Source organism: Phyllobates terribilis, unplaced genomic scaffold (genome assembly GCF_046119375.1).
Source record: "Phyllobates terribilis strain yellow unplaced genomic scaffold, ASM4611937v1 Scaffold_2__4_contigs__length_985480577, whole genome shotgun sequence".
In the NCBI taxonomy this organism is placed as follows: Eukaryota; Metazoa; Chordata; class Amphibia; order Anura; family Dendrobatidae; genus Phyllobates; species Phyllobates terribilis.
In genome coordinates, this window is record NW_027362762.1 from 75,629,022 (window position 1) to 75,648,685 (window position 19,664).

The following is a 19,664-nucleotide window of genomic DNA, read 5'->3' on the forward strand; positions in this document are numbered from 1 at the left end:
CTAAAAGGTTTTTCAAGTATTACAATTTTTTTTACTATTTTGAAACAATCCACATCCCTTAATACAAAAATAGAGAAATAAAAATTTTTTTTTTTTATCAACATGTCCACGAAAGTCTGATCTGTTAAAACATAAAATAATTTAACGTGTACAGTAAACACTTCAGAGAAATAAAAAATCAAAACACAAAATTTTCTTTTGTTACCACACTTCTCATAAAAATTGTAGTAAAAAGTGATCAAAGCATCATAATGGTACCAATAAAAGTTACAGATCGCTCCTCAAAAAAACATTATCTATGGGCATCAGTGGTGAATGATATTGGATTAAGAAAGTGATGACTACACCATAAATACAGACTTTGGAGAAAGCTGATCCTGATACATTGTGTCACGGTACTGTTGCAGGATGTCCTGGGCAAGGGGCTCCTTCCCTATCCCTCAAGCTAGTGGGCGCCGTAGTCTATCTCTGTCCACCGGATTACCCCAGAAGGTGGAGACGCTGGAGTCATGTGCCTTGCTATGCTCCTGTCTTACCCTTATCTGTTCCCTCCCCAATCCAGGAAAGTGTGAGGCTGAAGTATATATGATTACCCTAATCAGACAGACAAGGGAAGACAGACAGAGATGAACAAAAACTACAATCATACAAAATACACTCACCAAACAACAGAGCGGTACACAGGGGAGCTTAAGGCAGGTGAAACCAAATAGGAGAGGATGAGGATGAACACGCAAACAAACTCCACGCACAAATCTTCAGAACAACTCTCCAACCGCCAACTCCAAACACTAAATTACTCCTCTAACACCAAACCAGGAAGTCAGTACTATCACTGGCAATTCCCAAGTGCCAGTGTTGAGCATATATAGCAGAGGGGAGTGGCCAACACAGAACAGCTGAGGCAATCCAGGTTAGGAAAGCTCCAGGAGATCAACTGAACTGATTAACCCTATCAATCCCAGAGCAAAGAAAACCTGCAGTGTTTATTAGGATGGTGAAGAAGTTCTAACCAGTGCAGGAGTTCGGGTAACCAGACGCCACGATCTTCTGGCCCCTTACTGTGGTGGTATCCCCGCGACACATTAAATATGTTAAGGCAATGATCCTGAACTGAACTGGTCGCATGGGCCACAAGGGGTGAGTGCTGCAATATTTCTCACTTGGTTACATGAGGTTCATGAAGGAAAACAGATTAATAATTCCAACATTTTTTTTTTTAAAGTAAATGGAAAGATTTATACAGTCTTATTCAGAAGCAGATGGGAGACTGCGTATCTTCTTGTATCCTTTTGCATTTTCTAGTAAGAGTAAAGGCGATTAGATATTCATCCATCCGGTACAGAATGTACCACATAAGACAAATGGCAGTACGTGGCCACGATGACCATGGCGGTGCTGCCGGCTGCCGTATATTTTTAATTTATTCTGTAGGAAAATTTCCAGAAGTTCTTCGCAATTATTGAAGACTGAAAAACCGATTAACATTCAGTGGAAGAAAATCCCAACTATTCTTGTGAGTGCCGAGATTTAATCTTATTCCTGTTTACTGCAGTTTATGAAGTCATCATGGAGGGGAATCTAATACTGTTGGTCAATAGATAATTGAGACCTTGGGAAGGAAAAGAACAAGAAAGCCGGTCACACACACAGGACAATAATTTGATGGTATCAGCAAAGGGAAAAGAGACTTTTACCATATTAGCTTCATATAAATTAATTTCCCAATTATATGTTACAGTCCAAGTCTTTTGTATGGGAATAGTGCATGGTAAAGGCGTTATAAGCTTGTGGGCAGGCAAATATGAGATGGGGAAGAAATTGTCCCAATGGTTACAACATCCTTTTTTACTCACATAGTCTGCTGGGCAAAAAAGCACTGGATTAAGCTGTCTTAAAATTGGAAATGGAAGACATGATGGATGCATGATGGATTTTTTTTCTTTTTTTTTCTTGACGCGCCCCCTGGGCCAGTGTTGTTTGGGGGATACCCGGAGCCGGATCAGATGGGGGTTGTAGTCTCCGAGTGGCGGTGACCCGGTCCGTGCCCAGGGTGTCAAGCTCAGTGTGTGGCAGTCCTACAGATGTTACTGGATGTTCTTTAGTGTCGACTACGCCACCCGTTGATTTGCGGTCAATACGGCCGCCGCTGCAGCAGGGTCCGCTGAGGCTGGTGGTGTGTGTGCAGCTTCTGGTAGTATAACCCCCAACGGGAGGGGTATAGCCTCAGGGGGTCAGTTGCAGAGGATGGTGGTTGTGGAGGTGCAGTGAGGATGGTAATGAAACTCAGAGTCTGGCTGTGCAGTTCAGGGTTTTTACTTACTGCTTTTGTGTTGGTCACTCCGGCCTTGAGTGACCACCCGAGCCGTGCTGCGTCCACCAGGTCCTGGACTCGGCCAACCCCCAGGCGATTCTGGAGCGTGTTCCTGAGCTCCCTTTCTGACTTGTCCTTCTCTCTGGCCTTCCCCACCAGGGATCCACCTAAGTCCGGCTCCCTCGGGCCTCTTGTTGGTAAAACCCTTGTCTCTGGGTTCCCTGACCCTATTCTTGGTTTGCCTTCCGGGTGGATTTAGTGGGTGGTCGTGGCAGATCCTGCCCACGACCTCCGGTCTCTGGCTAAGGATTAGTGCCCTCCACCAGCTTGGGATCCGGTACCCTTGTGCCAACTCTTCACCCTCTGGTCTAATTTTGGGTTCTTGGAGTTCCCTCTTCTCCCCCTCTGGGTCCTTCTTTTCTCCTCTCTCTCACTCTCTTGGCCTTGGAGCTGGCTGAGCTGCTCTGCTTGTCGGACCAAACCTCTACAAAAGACCCTGTTCTAAGATGGTTCCCACCTTATATACTCCCTCTATGTGTGAGCTCAGGTGACCAGCACCCAATGAGCTCCTAGCATTACCCAGACTGCTCCCCCTATCTGCCCCTACACTACTGGGATGTTCCACCCCCCTCCCACTCCAGCCAGGGACAGACGCTGTCGTACCTGCACATTTCTCTAGTGGGAGTACCATTGGTCTGTCCCCCGGAAATGGGATGTATGTAGTGCATGCAGCCTACTGAGCTCAGTTCCACACTCCATCCTTACCCGGGAGTGGAATACCACACCTCTGGCTTGAGGTGTAATACCCCTGTAGCAGCCGAATCCTCAGGGTGCTACATTCTCATACAAGAAAATGACCGGTATTAAAAACTGACACACTGACCAAACACTGATAAAAATCTGATCCAGCACATATCTTACTCCAGTCTCTGACTGGAGTAAGATCGTGTGGTAAGGTGTATGCCGCTATTAAGATGCACCTCTTAATGAATCAGGCGCATCTAACTCCACCACACCTCCTGGTGTATATAATGCTTGTCTTGATGAATTGGGTCCCTTGTTCTTCTTTACACTGAATATACTTCTTATTGACATCTGCTTTATGTTTGGGGTTGTCGTCCGGCTACAGAATAAATTTGGAGCTAATCAGACGCCTCCCTGATGGTGTTACATAATGGATAAGTATCTGCCTGTATTTGAGGACACAATTAATCCTGACCAAATAATCAACGCCATTTGCTGAAATCCAGCCTCAAAACTTGCCAGGACCTTCCACCATGCTTCACTGTTTCTGCAGTCACTCATTATTGTGTCACTCTCCGGCCCTTTAATGACAAATTGTTTTCTGCTAATGCCAAATATTTCACATTTTGACTCCTTGGTCCAGAGCACCAGTTGATATTTTTCTGCAACCCAGTTTCTATGCTTTCATCCATAGTTGATTCACTTTGTCTTGTTTCCACGTCAAAAGGTATGGTTTATGACGTCAATTCTTCCATGAACCCCACTTCTGGACAGACTTCTCCAAGCAGTAGATGGGTGTAGCTTGGCCCCAATGGTTCTGCCGGTTTTGAACTGATGGCATGGCTGGACATCTTCTGATTTCAACGGATAGCAACCATGACGTGTCTTTCATCTGCTGCACTAAGTTTATTTGGCCAAACTCTGCCAAACACTATCGTCCTCATCGTTGCACATTTCTTATGTTGAGAATTACAGACAGATACTTATCCATCATGTAATACCATCAGGGCAAATTTATTCTGCAGCAGGACAACAACCCCAAATATACAGCCAAGATCATTAAAAACTGTCTTCAGTGTAAAGAAGAACATGGAGCCCTGGAACTGATAATCCAGCACCACAGATCCCTGATCTCAACATCTTTGAGTCTGTCTTGGAATGCATGAAGAGACAGAAATGATTTGCACAAGTGACATCCACAGATCTGTGGTTGGATTTTCAAGATATTTGGAGCAACCTCTCGTGTTCCTTCAAAAACTGTGTCACAAGTATATCTAGATGAATTTCATCAACCATCGATTAGATTTAGATTTCTCTTTTGTTTATTCACTTTGCATTCTTTTGATAAAAATGTAACTAAGAGCAATTCTATTGTTGAAAGTATTCTTACTTTGCTGCTTTTTTTCACTGCTGCCTAAAACTTTTTCACAGTACTGTATATACACAGTGTTCATATACAATTTGTATCATTTAGCGTGTCACTGATGGAAATAATCTGCCTTTTTATATGTATAACGGGACTTTCTTTGAATTCCTGTCTAGATTGCATCTTTATGAAACTTTGACTGAAGAGTAAATTGCTGCCATTGTCTTATTCTTTTGCAGCCGGTATCCTCCATTCAGCTTCTGTCACTAATTGCTCTTGTATATTTACTTAAAAAAGATCTCTCAGAGCTAAAAAGCTCAGCAAAAATATACATGTAATAATTAAATGGAGCCATTTAAACCCGATAATCTCTCCCTTCTGTTAAACTTGTGTGATGATGACCTGATTTTTTCAGCTAGTTAGATCTTGCACTGGCTTCATCAGCATATGGAGCCGAGCCTGGCATGTACTCAGTCCCTGCAATGAAGGCGGAATATCAATTGCTTTTATGGTGACTTTTGTTAAATACGAGAAATAATCTGAGATGAAAAGTGAATCTGTTGTAAAATTAAATAGGACTCTGCAGATTTTCTGGAGATCATGGAGCTGCCTGCATACATTACAGTTTTTTGGAGGCATCTTCTGCTTCTACTTCTACTACCAGCAGGAGTGTAACATAAGGAAGAATAGATTTGATGGACATTTAAGAAGCTTGGATAGGTGGATTTTTTTGGCAGATGGATTTTATACTGAATTCTGTCATTATTGTTCCTTCAAGGTCTTCACTAACATAATCACATAAGTGGTCTGGTCACTGCTTCCAGCAAGATCAGTACACTCCTCACCTGCTGCTGTCACAATTCCCATGGTATGAATGGCTACATCATGTTCTATTTCCCACTACGTCGTGTCATTGTCATACAGTACATAGTCACAGTCATACAGTACATAGTCACCATCATAGAGTACAAAGTCACAGTCATACAGTACATAGTCACAGTCATACAGCACATAGTCACCGTCATAGAGTACATAGTCACTGTCATTCAGTACATAGTCACCGTCATTCAGTACATAGTCAGTCATACAGCACATAGTCACAGTCATACAGCACATAGTCACAGTCATACAGTACATAGTCACCGTCATACAGTACATAGTCACCGTCATTCAGTACAAAGTCACAGTCATACAGTACATAGTCACAGTCATACAGCACATAGTCACAGTCATACAGTACATAGTCACCGTCATACAGTACATAGTCACAGTCATTCAGTACATAGTCACCGTCATACAGTACATAGTCACAGTCATACACCACATAGTCACCTTCATTCAGTACATATTCACAGTCATTCAGTACATAGTCACTATCATTCAGTACATAGTCACAGTCATACAGTACATAGTCACCATTCAGTAGAAAGTCACCATCATTCAGTACATAGTCACCGTCATACAACACATAGTCACCGTCATTCAGTACATAGTCACAGTCATACAGTACATAGTCACAGTCATACAGCACATAGTCACAGTCATACAGTATATAGTCACCATCATTCAGTATATAGTCACAGTCATACAGTACATAGTCACCGTCATACACTACATAGTCACCGTCATACAACACATAGTCACCATCATTCAGTACATAGTCACAGTCATACAGTACATAGTCACAGTCATATAGCACATAGCCACAGTCATACAGTATATAGTCACCATCATTCAGTACATAGTCAGTCATACAGTACATAGTCACCGTCATACAGCACATAGTCACCGTCATACAGTAGATAGTCACCGTCATACAGTACATAGTCACAGTCATTCAGTACATAGTCACAGTCATTCAGTACATAGTCACAGTCATACACCACATAGTCACCGTCATTCAGTACATAGTCACAGTCATACACCACATAGTCACAGTCATTCAGTACATAGTCACTGTCATTCAGTACATAGTCACAGTCATACAGTACATAGTCACCGTCATACAGTACATAGTCACCGTCATTCAGTACATACTCACAGTCATACAGTACATAGTCACCATCATTCAGTAGAAAGTCACCATCATTCAGTACAGTCACCATCATTCAGTACATAGTCACAGTCATACAGTACATAGTCACCGTCATACAGTACATAGTCACCGTCATTCAGTACATACTCACAGTCATACAGTACATAGTCACCGTCATTCAGTACATAGTCACCATCATTCAGTACATAGTCACAGTCATACAGTACATAGTCACCGTCATTCAGTACATACTCACAGTCATACATTACATAGTCACCATCATTCAGTACATAGTCACAGTCATACAGTACATAGTCACCGTCATAGAGTACATAGTCACAGTCATACAGTACATAGTGTCACGCAAGGTGTGGGAAAGACTAAGTGCAACACGAAGGGAAGAGGGGGAGGAAGCCCAAACACTAGGGAAAGGGGGAGTGAAGACCCCTAGGCAGATCTAATATCACCCTGCCTACCCTACCGTCCCTATATAGGTTCTACACTGTAATGCAGGGGCTTGCGGCATTACTGTAATGTCTAGCGGGTGTGCTCTAGCTGACCATTTACCTCCCCCTCAGGTGACTGATCACGTGATTGTGACATCATCACAGGTCCTGTGTGCACAAAAGGATATATGAACCCTGGTAGTTTTGAAACAGGGAAAGAGTGGCATGGTGAGGCCTAGAGAGTGAGTGGCCTGGTGAAGCCTAGAAAGAGAGGCCTGGTGAAGCCTGGAAGGCAGAGGCTGGATCCCCCTGTGTTTAGGATACCAGTAGCCTTGGAGGGCGAGAGGCCTGGTCCCTGTGTGGGACTCCACTAGCCTGGAAGGCAGAGGCTGGATCCCCCTGTGTTTGAGATACCAGTAGCCTTTGAAGGTGCGTGGACCAGAGGCCCCATCTGGGAAACCTTAAAGTCACAGCTGTGGCAGAACCGAGCTGACTGAAGCAGCTACGACCCGGCAAAGGTAAAAACACTGCTTGATGTGGACATTGATATTGTTACCTTGCTGAAGGCTGTGTCTGGAGCCAAGTGGGCATGTCTGTCACTAGAAAGGCTCTGGGATATTATGTGTAACATGTCGGTGAGCCACTGAGATGGACTATGTTATGAGCGGTTTATGAGATGTAATAAACTGCTGGACTGTGAATTATCGGAAAAACGTTGCATGTGTGCTTTAATTGACCCGGTGAAGCGGGTGCCCCCAGCGTGATGAATAGCGCTACACTACAACACCTATCTCCAAGCAGGATCCTAAACCCTGGAAGACCCTAGAGCTTGGCCCTAGATAGGGAGGGGGAGGGGTGAGCACTGGTCAGGCCCCACTACAAACTAAAGACAACAAGGTAGACAAACAAAGGGGATTACCTTAGCTTGAGCAGACATCAGAGAGATAACACCAACTGTCCTCCAAGAGGACCAGAGAAGGAACTAGCCGACTGTCAGTGCTCCAAGCCTGTACTTAGAAGTATCACCGGCGATTGCCTGGAGCAATCTGAGGGTTTTTACCTCCCATGCAAGGGTGTGTCAATCAGCAGCAGGAGGGAGGTCGCTGCAGGGTCTTAAAGGAAGAAGGATTAGGAAGGTGTCTGCAATGCCAAGTGCAGTGACCTTCTACATCTACATCCAGAGCGACTGTCTATTACTCCTGACACACCCGTGACACATAGTCACCGTCATACAGTACATAGTCACAGTCATACAGTACACAGTTCCACCATCACAAGCAATACATACATAGACTGGTTACTGCTCCCAGCAAGATCAGTAAAAGATCTGAATAACTACAGCATATTATATCCCTTCTAATAGAATGCCTCCATGAAATATAGTCCTGCAACTTTCCACAATTTTTGGTAAACAGCATGGTTTCAAGCATGTGATGTTCTTTCAAACTCACCTGTGGCAAGTAACAGGTGTGGGCAATATGAAAATCACACCTGAAGCCAGATAAAAAGAGAATTTGACTTAATCTTTGCATTGTGTGTCTGTGTGTGCCACACTATGCATGGAGAACAGAAAAAGGAGAAGAAGAACTGTCTGAGAAATTGAGAACCAAAATTGTTGAAAAATATCAACAATCTCAAGGTTACAAAGCCATCTACAGAGATCTTGATGTTCCTTTGCCCACACTGCGCAACATAAACAATAAGTTTACAACACATGGCACTGTATCTAATCTCCCTGGACTTGGACGGCAGAGAAAAATTGACGAAAGGTTGCAACGCAGGATAGTCCGGATGGTGGATAAGTAGCCCCAATTAAGTTCCAAAGAAATTCAAGCTATCCTGCAGGATCCTGGTGCATCAGTGTTAGAGCGAACAAACATATTTCAAGAAGTACTCAGAAATAGATGGAAACAAAGCGCTGTAGAGTTGTGAAGTGGCAGCAATGAGTCCGGATCTAAATCCCATTGATCACCTGTGGAGAGACCTTAAAATCGGTGTTGGGAGAAGGCGCCTTCAAATAGGAGAGACCTGGAGCAGTTTGCAAAAGAAGAGTGGTCGGAAATTCCAGTTGAGAGGTGTAAGAAGCTTGTTGATGGTTATAGGAAGCGATTGATTGCAGTTATTTATTCCAAAGGATATGCAACCAAATATTAAGCTGAGTATGGCAACAATTTTGTCCGGCCCATTTTTGAGGTTTTGTGTGAAATTATGTCCAATTTGTCATTTTTTCTCTGTTTTTTTTGTGTTTTGAATCTACACACAAAGGAAATAAACATGAAAACAAAACATGTGTAATTGTAATAATTTTCAGGGAGAAATACTTCCTTTTCTCAAACAATTTCAAGGGTGCCAACACTTTCGGCCATGACTGTTGTCCTACCTTCACTATCACATGTTTTAAATAACATCCTCTAACATTCCTCTATTGTTTTTGTCTTTCCAATAATATAATTATCTAAAGCATGTTCTATGGTTTTGTTTGCTACAATTCCTCAATATTTTTAGATCTCTACTTGCTTTATCATATCCTTCCGTCACAACCGAAGGTTTTTTTTACAATGCAATAGGAGGATATGAGCTTAAAGGGAACGTGCCATCAGAGAACGACCTATTGTCCTGAAGGGTGAGGTATATGTATGTCACATTAAGGGTGCGGTTGTATACCATGGTATTGCAGCACATAAGAAACTCAACTCTGCAATCGTTTGTGCTTTGAGAACTAAAAGATAACATTGTTTTCTATAGATATTTGAATATAGTTATTTGAATCCCCCCAACCTATCTCAGTTTAAAAAGAAAAAATAAATAAATTTGGTGTTGCCGCATTAGTAAGTCCGATGTTTCAAAATATAAAGTTATTGAAATCATATGATAAACTGTGGAAAGAGAAAAAAAAATTGAAACGCCAGAATTGCTGTTTTTCAGTTTCTACACCTCCCCTAAAAATGTAATAAAAAGGTGATCAAAACATTATATGTACCCCAAAATGGTACCAAGAAAAACATCAGGTCGCTTTGCAATAAAACAGTCCCTTCCAGAGCCCCATAGACAGAAAAATGAGAAAGTTATAGGTCGCCGGAAATGGCAGCACAAGCCATTATTTTTTCTTTATAAATTTTTTTTTACAAAAATCACTATTTATATATAAAAAAAATCAAAAATCGTGACGTTTTTACACCGAACACTCGGCCAAATATTAGACTCTTACTTCTTGTTCCTCACATTGACATTAGCAGCAATGGACTGACTCAGACCCTATTTGTTTGTATAGAAGCGTCATCTGAACATGCTCTAAACTAGTGTTTCCCAAACTCAAGTCTCATAGCCCCCCAACAGATCATGGTTTTAGGATTTTCTGACTATTGCACAGGTGATATAACTGTTATCAAGGCATCAGAAATTGCCGCAGGTGCCGTCACCTGAGTAATACTAAGGAAATCCTGAAAATATTATCTGTTGGGGGGTCGTGAGGACTGGAATTCGGGAAACGCTGCTCTAAACTGTGTCATTATGAAGACAGGGGTAGGAGGTGACCTTTGACATCATCTATTGTGATTTGTGGATCCTGTGTCATCTACTGTAAATAGAGCTGTTACCTTTCATTGTAATTCTGTCTGTGATGATAATGAGACTGCTAAAAAGCCATCTGTACAGAACAGGAAGTGCAAATCTAGTATTAGTCCTAGCGGTCAGTGTGAAAATTACTAAATATTGCGAGGATTTCAGATTTTTTTTCAATATATAGAGGATGAAATAAGTATTAAACATGTCACCAATTTTCTAAGTAAATATATTTCTAAAGGTGCTATGTACTGACATGAAATTCTCACCAGATATCGATAACAACCCATCCAATCAACAAAGGCAAATAAATCAAACCATAGATGTTCATAATTTGTTATGTGTAATAGTGAGAAATGACACAAGGAAAAAAGTACAGTATTGAACACGCTTACTGAAATTTAATTAATACTTCCTACAAAAGCCTTTGTTGGTGATGACAAGTTCAAAATGCCTCCTGTATGGAGAAACTAGTCACCGGTATTGCTCATTTGTGATTTTGGTCCATTCTTCCACACAAGCACTTTTCAAATTCTGAAGGTCCCGTGGTCTCCTTCTATTATCTCTGAGCTTTAGTTCCTTAGATAAATTTTCTATTGGATTCAGATCTGGTGATTGGCTTGGCCATTCCAGCAGCTTGTTCTTTGTCTGAAACCAAATGAGAGTTTCCTTGGCTTGTCTTACTGAAATGTCCAACCTTGTTTCATCTTCATCATCCTGGGAGATGGCAGCAGATTTTTATCAAGAATGTCTCGGTACATTTGTCCATTCATTCTTCCTTCAATTATATGAGGTGTGTCTGTGCCGTATGCTGAAAAACAGCCCCACACCATAATGTTCCCACCTCCAAACTTTACTGTTGGTATGTTGTTTTTGGGATGATATGCAGTGCCTTTTGGTCTCCAAACATGGTGTGTATTATAACATCCAAAGAGTACAATTTTGGTCTCATCTGACCAGACTATTCTCCCAGTATTTCACATGCTTGTCCAAATGTTGTTAAGCAAACTTTAAAAGCAATTGAACATGCTGTTTGTTCAGTAGTGGAGTCTTGCGTGGTGATCATGCATACAGGCCATGGAGGTTAAGTGCATTATTTATTGTTTTCTTTGAAACAATTGAACCTGCTGATTCCAGGTCTTTCTGTAGCTCTCCACAGGTGGTCCTTGGACAACTCTCATTATAATTCTTGCGTGGAGCACGTGGTTGAGTTCAGTTTATGATGAAATCATGTTCCTTCCACTTTCGTATTATGATCCCAACAGTGCTCACTGGAATCTTCAGTAGCTTAGAAATTGTTCTGTAACCAATGCCATCAGTATGTATTGCAACAATAAGGTTGTCAGGGTCTTCAGACAGCTCACTGATTTTATCCATCATGAAACGTTTCTTGTGCGGCAACTTGGTAATGAGACATTTATATCAATAATGTTATTTAAAAGGCATCGTGTAGCATCGGCATCTTTGCCCCCTGACAGGCAGAGATGCCGTCCCCCTTACCGCCGCGCTCCTGGCCCGGTGTCTTCCGGCCCTCCTGCTGCTGCTGTCGGCTGTGCTTAGGGCGCTCGCGCGCTCCCTCCCTCTTAAAGGGGCCACGCGCGCCGTCCTAAGGAGTCCCCAGCCAATGGCCGGAGGACCTCTCATATAAAAGGCACCTCCTCCAAAATGGAGGTGCCCGTGCAAGGTTGTAGCTCTGTGTTCTAAACTCTGCTTCAGCCCTCAGGTCCCGCTGCTAGTCTGACTACCAGTCCAGTCCGCCAGCCTGACTACCAGTCCAGTCCGCCAGCCTGACTACTAGTCCAGTCCGCCAGCCTGACTACCAGTCCAGTCCGCCAGCCTACCAATCCTGACCGCCAGCCTGACTACCAGTCCAGTCCACCAGCCTGTCTACCTGTCTCTGCCAGCCAAGTACACTCTCCAGCCCGACGGTCTGCCTACGGTCCAAACCCCCAAGTCTGTCTATGGGCCAGGCTTGCCTGCCTACCCGGAGAACGTACCAGTTACCTGCCGTGCCTACCAGCCAGCCTACCTGGAGGCTCCTGCCAGTTACCCGTGGTGTCTGCCAGTCCGTCTTCCCAGATAACCCGTCAGCCTGTCTGCCGTGCTCATCTGCTGTACCGGTCAGTCCCTGCCTTCTGACCCGCGGGATTCACCTGCTCTCATACAAGGACTGGTCCAGAATAGCACCTGGTCCCTCTGCTCGGTCCTTCCCTGGTTCACGGAGTCGATTGAGCTGCCGTGCGACCTTGGTCAGTCTGAGTTGATACCTAGTTACGCCCCTCTGGTCCCTCCTTGCACCGCAGCACAGAGGTTCCACCACCTGGATCTGTAACAGTTTGCAGAGGCCATGGAACCCAGTGGCCCCCAGGCTCCTTCACTTGCTGACCTGTACCAGGAGGTTTCTCGTCAGAGATCCCAACAGGAAACCATCCCGACCTACATGCGGTCTGTCAACTCTCGCCTGGACACGCTGTCTGTCCCACCAGTGTCCGCCTCGAGCCGAGCGTCACCCGCTCCGGCGGCGCCTCTGCCCACCAGTGCCACGGCATCCTGCTCAGGACCCCAGCTCTCTGAGCCTCCTTGTTTTGGGGGTGACCCCGTCTTATGTCGGGGTTTTCTGAACCAGTGCACACTGCACTTTGAACTACTGGCACATCAGTTTCCCTCCGACCGGGCCAAGGTGGCGTTCATCATGTCTCACCTCATTGTCATGGCTAAACCCTCTATGGGAGAAAGGGGATCCCCTGGTGTCCGATCTTCCGGCTTTCCTCACTGCCTTCTGGAGGGTCTTCGATGAGGCCGGACGAAGGACTTCTACTGCCTCCTCATTGCTCCGTCTCCGCCAAGGGAGTCTCACCGTGGGCCAGTATGCTATACAGTTCCGTACCCTCGCTTCTGAGCTTGCCTGGAACAACGAGGCCCTGGTGTCCACCTTCTGGGAGGGTCTTTCCGGGTGGATCAAGGACGAGCTAGCCGGCCGGGACATTCCTACCACCCTGGATGAACTGGTGTCACTAGCTACCCGGATTGACATCCGTTTCCTGGAACGAGCTATGGAGACTACCCGGGAGAGAAGATTTCCTAGTCTTGCTCTTGTTTTCCAGAAACCTGCCTCCCAACCAGCAACTCCTCGGGCACGCTCGCCCGAACCCATGCAGATCGACCAGACCAAGATGGTCAAGTCTCGCCAAGAAACACGCCATGCCGAGGGGAGCTGTTTCTACTGTGGTAGTAAGGAGCATCTGATCCGTTCCTGCCCAGAGAAGCTGGGAAACTCCAGTGTCTAGGACCACTCGGAGAAGTCGTCCTAGGCAAGAGTAAATCCTCTCCGTTCTTGACTCTATCCGTTTCCATTTCCTGTGGAGAGAACCGCTTCTTTGAAACTGCCCACCTGGATTCCGGAGCCGCTGGGAATCTCATTTCTCAGTCCCTTATAGAGAAGTATCAGATTCCCACCAAACCTCTGGCTGAACCATTGGCAGTCGCTTCCATGGATGGAAGACTCCTTCCGGTGACCATCTTGCTCGTTACAGAGCCTGTAACCCTTCAGGTGGGAATGTTGCACTCGGAGAGGATCTCCTTCCATGTGCTATCCAGACTCTCTCACTCCCTTTTGCTAGGTCTACCCTGGCTACAGAGACACAAACCCGTTCTGAAATGGCGATCCGGTGAGGTGCTCCGTTGGGGGCAGGATTGCCATGAGACCTGCCTGGTTCTGGTTCGCCCGGTTCGACCTCCGTCTACTCCTGCTAATTTACCTGGTCTACCGGCACCTTACTGGTCCTATGCAGATGTCTTCAACAAGAAGGAAGCAGAGACACTGCCACCTCATAGGCCATATGATTGCCCTATCGACCTGGTACCCGGTGCCACTCCACCCCATGGGCGTATCTACCCCTTGTCGCTGGCCGAAACCCCGGCCATGTCGGAGTACATCGAAGAAAATCTGGCTAGGGGATTCATCCAGAAATCTACCTCCCCGGCTGGAGCTGGATTCTTCTTCGTAAAAAAGAAAGACGGTTCACTACGCTCCTGTATCGATTATAGGGGACTTAACCAGATTACTATCAAAAATAAATACCCCCTGCCACTCATCTCAGAGCTGTTCGACCGCCTTAAAGGTGCGAAGATCTTCACCAAGCTCGATCTTCGTGGGGCGTATAACTTGGTCCGGATCCGGCAAGGAGACGAGTGGAAGATGGTATTCAATTCCCGGGACAGCCACTATGAATACTGTGTGATGCCCTTCGGCCTCTGTAATGCTCCAGCCGTCTTCCAAGAACTAGTTATGGTCTTCCATGACCTCTTATATTCATGCGTGGTGGTGTACCTGGACGACATCTTGGTCTTCTCTCCGGATCTACCCACACACCGGAGGGAGGGAGCGTGCGCTCGCCGTCCTAAGGAGTCCCTGGCCAATGGCCGGAGGACCTCTCATATAAAATGCACCTCCTCCAAAATGGAGGTGCCCGTGAAAGGTTGTAGCTCTGTGTTCTAAACTCTGCTTCAGCCCTCAGGTCCCGCTGCTAGTCTGACTACCAGTCCAGTCCGCCAGCCTGACTACCAGTCCAGTCCGCCAGCCTGACTACCAGTCCTGTCCGCCAGCCTGACTACCAGTCCAGTCCGCCAGCCTGTCTACCTGTCTCCGCCAGCCAAGAACACTCTCCAGCCCGATGGTCTGCCTGCGGTCCAAACCCCCAAGTCTGTCTATGGGCCAGGCTTGCCTGTCTACCCGGAGAACGTACCAGTTACCTGCCGTGCCTACCAGCTAGCCTACCTGGAGGCTCCTGCCAGTTACCCGTGGTGTCTGCCAGTCCGTCTTCCCGGATCACCCGTCAGCCTGTCTGCCGTGCTCATCTGCTGTACTGGTCAGTTCCTGCCTTCTGACCCGTGGGAGTCACCTGCTCTCATACAAGGACTGGTCCAGAGTAGCACCTGGTCCCTCTGCTCGGTCCTTCCCTGGTTCATGGAGTCGATTGAGCTGCCGTGCGACCTTGGTCAGTCCGAGTTGATACCTAGTTACGCTCCTCTGGTCCCTCCTTGCACCGCAGCACAGAGGTTCCACCACCCGGATCCGTAACACATCGCCTGCACTATTCCTTATGTATTTTGTGCAACCATGCACAGTCCCTGGGATCCTGCAAAACAAAATAAATTTTTCAATGTTAGATATTTTTATGGTAAAAAAAAAAGAAATAAATATATATACAGTTTTATTCTTGTATTTCATGAATTTATATATATATATATATATATATATATATATATATAATATATATATATATATATATATATACTGTGTGCAGAATTATTAGGCAAGTTGTATTTTAGAGTATTATTTTTATTATTGATCAACAACTATGTTCTCAATCAACCCAAAAGACTCATAAATATCAAAGCTTAATATTTTTGGAAGTTGGAGTGGTTTTTTTTTAGATTTGGCTATCTTAGGAAGATATCTGTTTGTGCAGGTAACTATTACTGTGCAGAATTATTAGGCAACTTAATAAAAACCAAATATAATCCCATCTCACTTGTTTATTTTCACCATTTAAACCAATATGCAAAAACAAAAAAACAAAAAATTAGTGATCAGTATAGCCACCTTTCTTTATGATGACACTCAACAGCCTTCCATCCATAGATTCTGTCAGTTGCTTGATCTGTTTTCGATCAACATTGCGTGCAGCAGCCACCACAGCCTCCCAGACACTGTTCCGAGAGGTGTACTGTTTTCCCTCCCTGTAGATCTCACATTTTATGATGGACCACAGGTTCTCTATGGGGTTCAGATCAGGTGAACAAGGGGGCCATGTCATTATTTTTTCTTCTTTTAGACCTTTACTGGCCAGCCACGCTGTGGAGTAGTTGGATGCATGTGATGGAGCATTGTCCTGCATGAAAATCATGTTTTTCTTGAACGATACCGACTTCTTCCTGTACCACTGCTTGAAGAAGTTGTCTTCCAGAAACTGGCAGTAGGTCTGGGAGTTGAGCTTCACTCCATCCTCAACCCGAAAAGGTCCCACAAGTTCATCTTTGATGATCCCAGCCCATACCAGTACCCCACCTCCCACCTCCACCTTGCTGGCGTCTGAGTCGGAGTGGAGCTCTCTGCCTTTTACTGATCCAGCCTCTGGCCCATCCATCTGGCCCATCAAGAGTCACTCTCATTTCATCAGTCCATAAAACCTTTGAAAAATCAGTGTTAAGATATTTCTTGGCCTATTCTTGACGTTTTATCTTATGTTTCATGTTCAAAGGTGGTCGTTTTTCAGCCTTCCTTACCTTGGCCATGTCCCTGAGTATCGCGCACCTTGTGCTTTTTGATACTCCAGTAACGTTGCAGCTCTGAAATATGGCAAAACTGGTGGCGAATGGCATCTTGGCAGCTTCACGCTTGATTTTCCTCAATTCATGGGCAGTTATTTTGCGCCTTTTTTGGCCAACACTCTTCTTGCGACCCTGTTGGCTATTTGCCATGAAACGCTTGATTGTTCGGTGATCACGCTTCAAAAGTTTGGAAATTTCAAGACTGCTGCATCCCTCTGCAAGACATCTCACAATTTTGGACTTTTCAGAGCCCGTCAAATCTCTCTTCTGACCCATTTTGCCAAAGAAAAGGAAGTTGCCTAATAATTAAGCACACCTTATATAGGGTGTTGATGTCATTAGACAACACCCCTCCTCATTACAGAGATGCACATCACCAGATTTACTTAATTGGTAGTTGGCTCTCAAGCCTATGCAGCTTGGAGTAGGACAACATGTATAAAAAGTATCATGTGAGCAAAATACTCATCTGCCTAATAATTCTGCATGCGGTGTATATATCTGTATATCTATAAATGCATGAAATACAAGAATAAAGCTAAAGCAAAAATTCCACTGTAGCCATAGATATTAAATCATGGATCCAGATAGCCACCAGCTGAAACTGCATCATGGATGCCCATGCCTGAAATGAGCGGAAATAACGTTAGGACTTATCTATAGAGATTGTGATGTTTATTAAGATGTCGCATTGCTTATTTTTACACGTCTGCAAATAAAGTCTTGTATTTAATTTGCAAGTGTGGAATTATTTTTCATCATCCTCATTTCTCCTTCTTTCTCACGTCATATTCCATAATTAATTTATACAGACTCTGTACACAGTGTGATATTTCAAAGAATTGCTGCCTAAATACACAGATCAAACGTAGTAGCTTAAGTAGATTGTGCAAGGCTGACACATTAAGATGAAGCTCTTCTTTGTTTAGCACAGACATAGTTTTGAAGTTCCTGCCAAATCGTTTCCAGGGCTTGTCAAATGCATTGGCTTCATACTGTATTCCACCTATGTACTGTATACAGATAGATTTGTCCTTCCTTACCTTTGTTTTGGGCCAGTGAGAGAACTAACTTTAGAAAAAAAAAACATTATTTTGCAATACGCTGTTGAGAGAGGTTTATGCTATATGTGTCTGTATGTGGCCACCCAGTGGTTGGGATGTAAATTGCAGCCTGTCAAAAGTTTTTGTCCAACCTTATCTTTGCTTTATTTCAGTGAGATAGCATTTAAAAAAACAACATTATTTTGTGATACTCTGTTGGGAGAGGTTTATACTATATGTGGCCACTTAGTGGTTGTGATGTGGTTTGCAGACAGTGTAGGGTTTTACAAGGAGTTCGTAGTATTGTATTGAATTTTTTTGTACTATGCTATACTATACTGTACTATAATATTGCAAAATCCTCATGGGATGTCAGACAGCTCCTGAGGGGCAGAGTAAGATGAAAATGCCAATTAGATGAAAATAAGGCTATGTGATGGGCATTGTGATGGTCTTGCAAAATATAAGACACACTCTAGCAGTAATGATATTTTAATCGAACCGGCTGGACTAAATGATACTGTCATATAGTGCTCTAGGAATAGTGTTATACTGTGGTTAAACAACCCCATACAGCGCCCAAATACAATGCAATAAATACAATATTTAATTTGTAATTAGATCTGTTATACAGTGGATAAATAATACTGCATAATACTGTCATATAGAGTCCAAACAATACCAATATTTAGTGTTTAAATAGATCTATTATATAGAGGTTAAATAATACCGCCATATAGAGCCCAAACAATACAAATATTTAATGTCTAAATAGATCTATTATACTGGGGTTAAATAATACCGCCATATAGAGCCCAAACAATACCAATATTTAGTGTCTAAATAGATCTATTATACTGTAGTTAAATAATACTGCCACATAGAGCTCAAATAATAAAAAATATTTAGTGTCTAAATGGATCTATTATACAGTGGCTAAATTATACTGCAATATAGATTCCCAAAAATACCAATATTAGTATCTAAATAGATCTATTATACAGTCCCTAAATAATACTGCCATATAGAGCTAAACATACCAATATTTAGTGTCTGAATAAATATCATATAGTGCTTAAACAATGACACTCTATAGAGCCAAACAATACCAATATTTAGTGTCTAAATAGATCTATTATATAGTGGTTAAATAATACCGCCATATAGAGCCCAAACAATACAAATATTTAATGTCTAAATAGATCTATTATACTGTGGTTAAATAATACCGCCATGTAGAGCCCAAACAATACCAATATCTAGTGTCTAAATAGATCTATTATATAGTGGTTAAATAATACTGTCATGTAGAGCCCAATTAAAACCAATCTTTAGTGTCTAAATAGATCTATAATACAGTGGCTAAATGATACAGCTATATAGAGCTAACCAATATTTATTGTCTAAATTTATATCATGTAATGGTTAAATAATACTGCCATACAGATAACTATATTCAGTACCTGCGTAATACCGCCGTACCGTACACTACCACGCTGAGATTGTTTTGTAGCAGCAGTTTATGTCTTATCACTATAAGTAGCATTTGAATTGTCATAGTTTGGCATTTACCAAGATATGACTTTGCTGTAAAACATTGTAACATCATTTTTTTTATTATTATATTCAAGTTTTGTTTTAAATTTCCCGGGATTATAGATTCAATGTACCGTCTGGATGTCGGGAAATTACATGCCGTACATCTGCTGCTCACTTCCATTTTCTTGTTTCCATTGCTTTTGAAAATGTGGGTCCATATAGTTAAAAGAAAGTAATGCCGACATATACTGTCCTGACATAGATCTGGTCCATTGTAGACTAT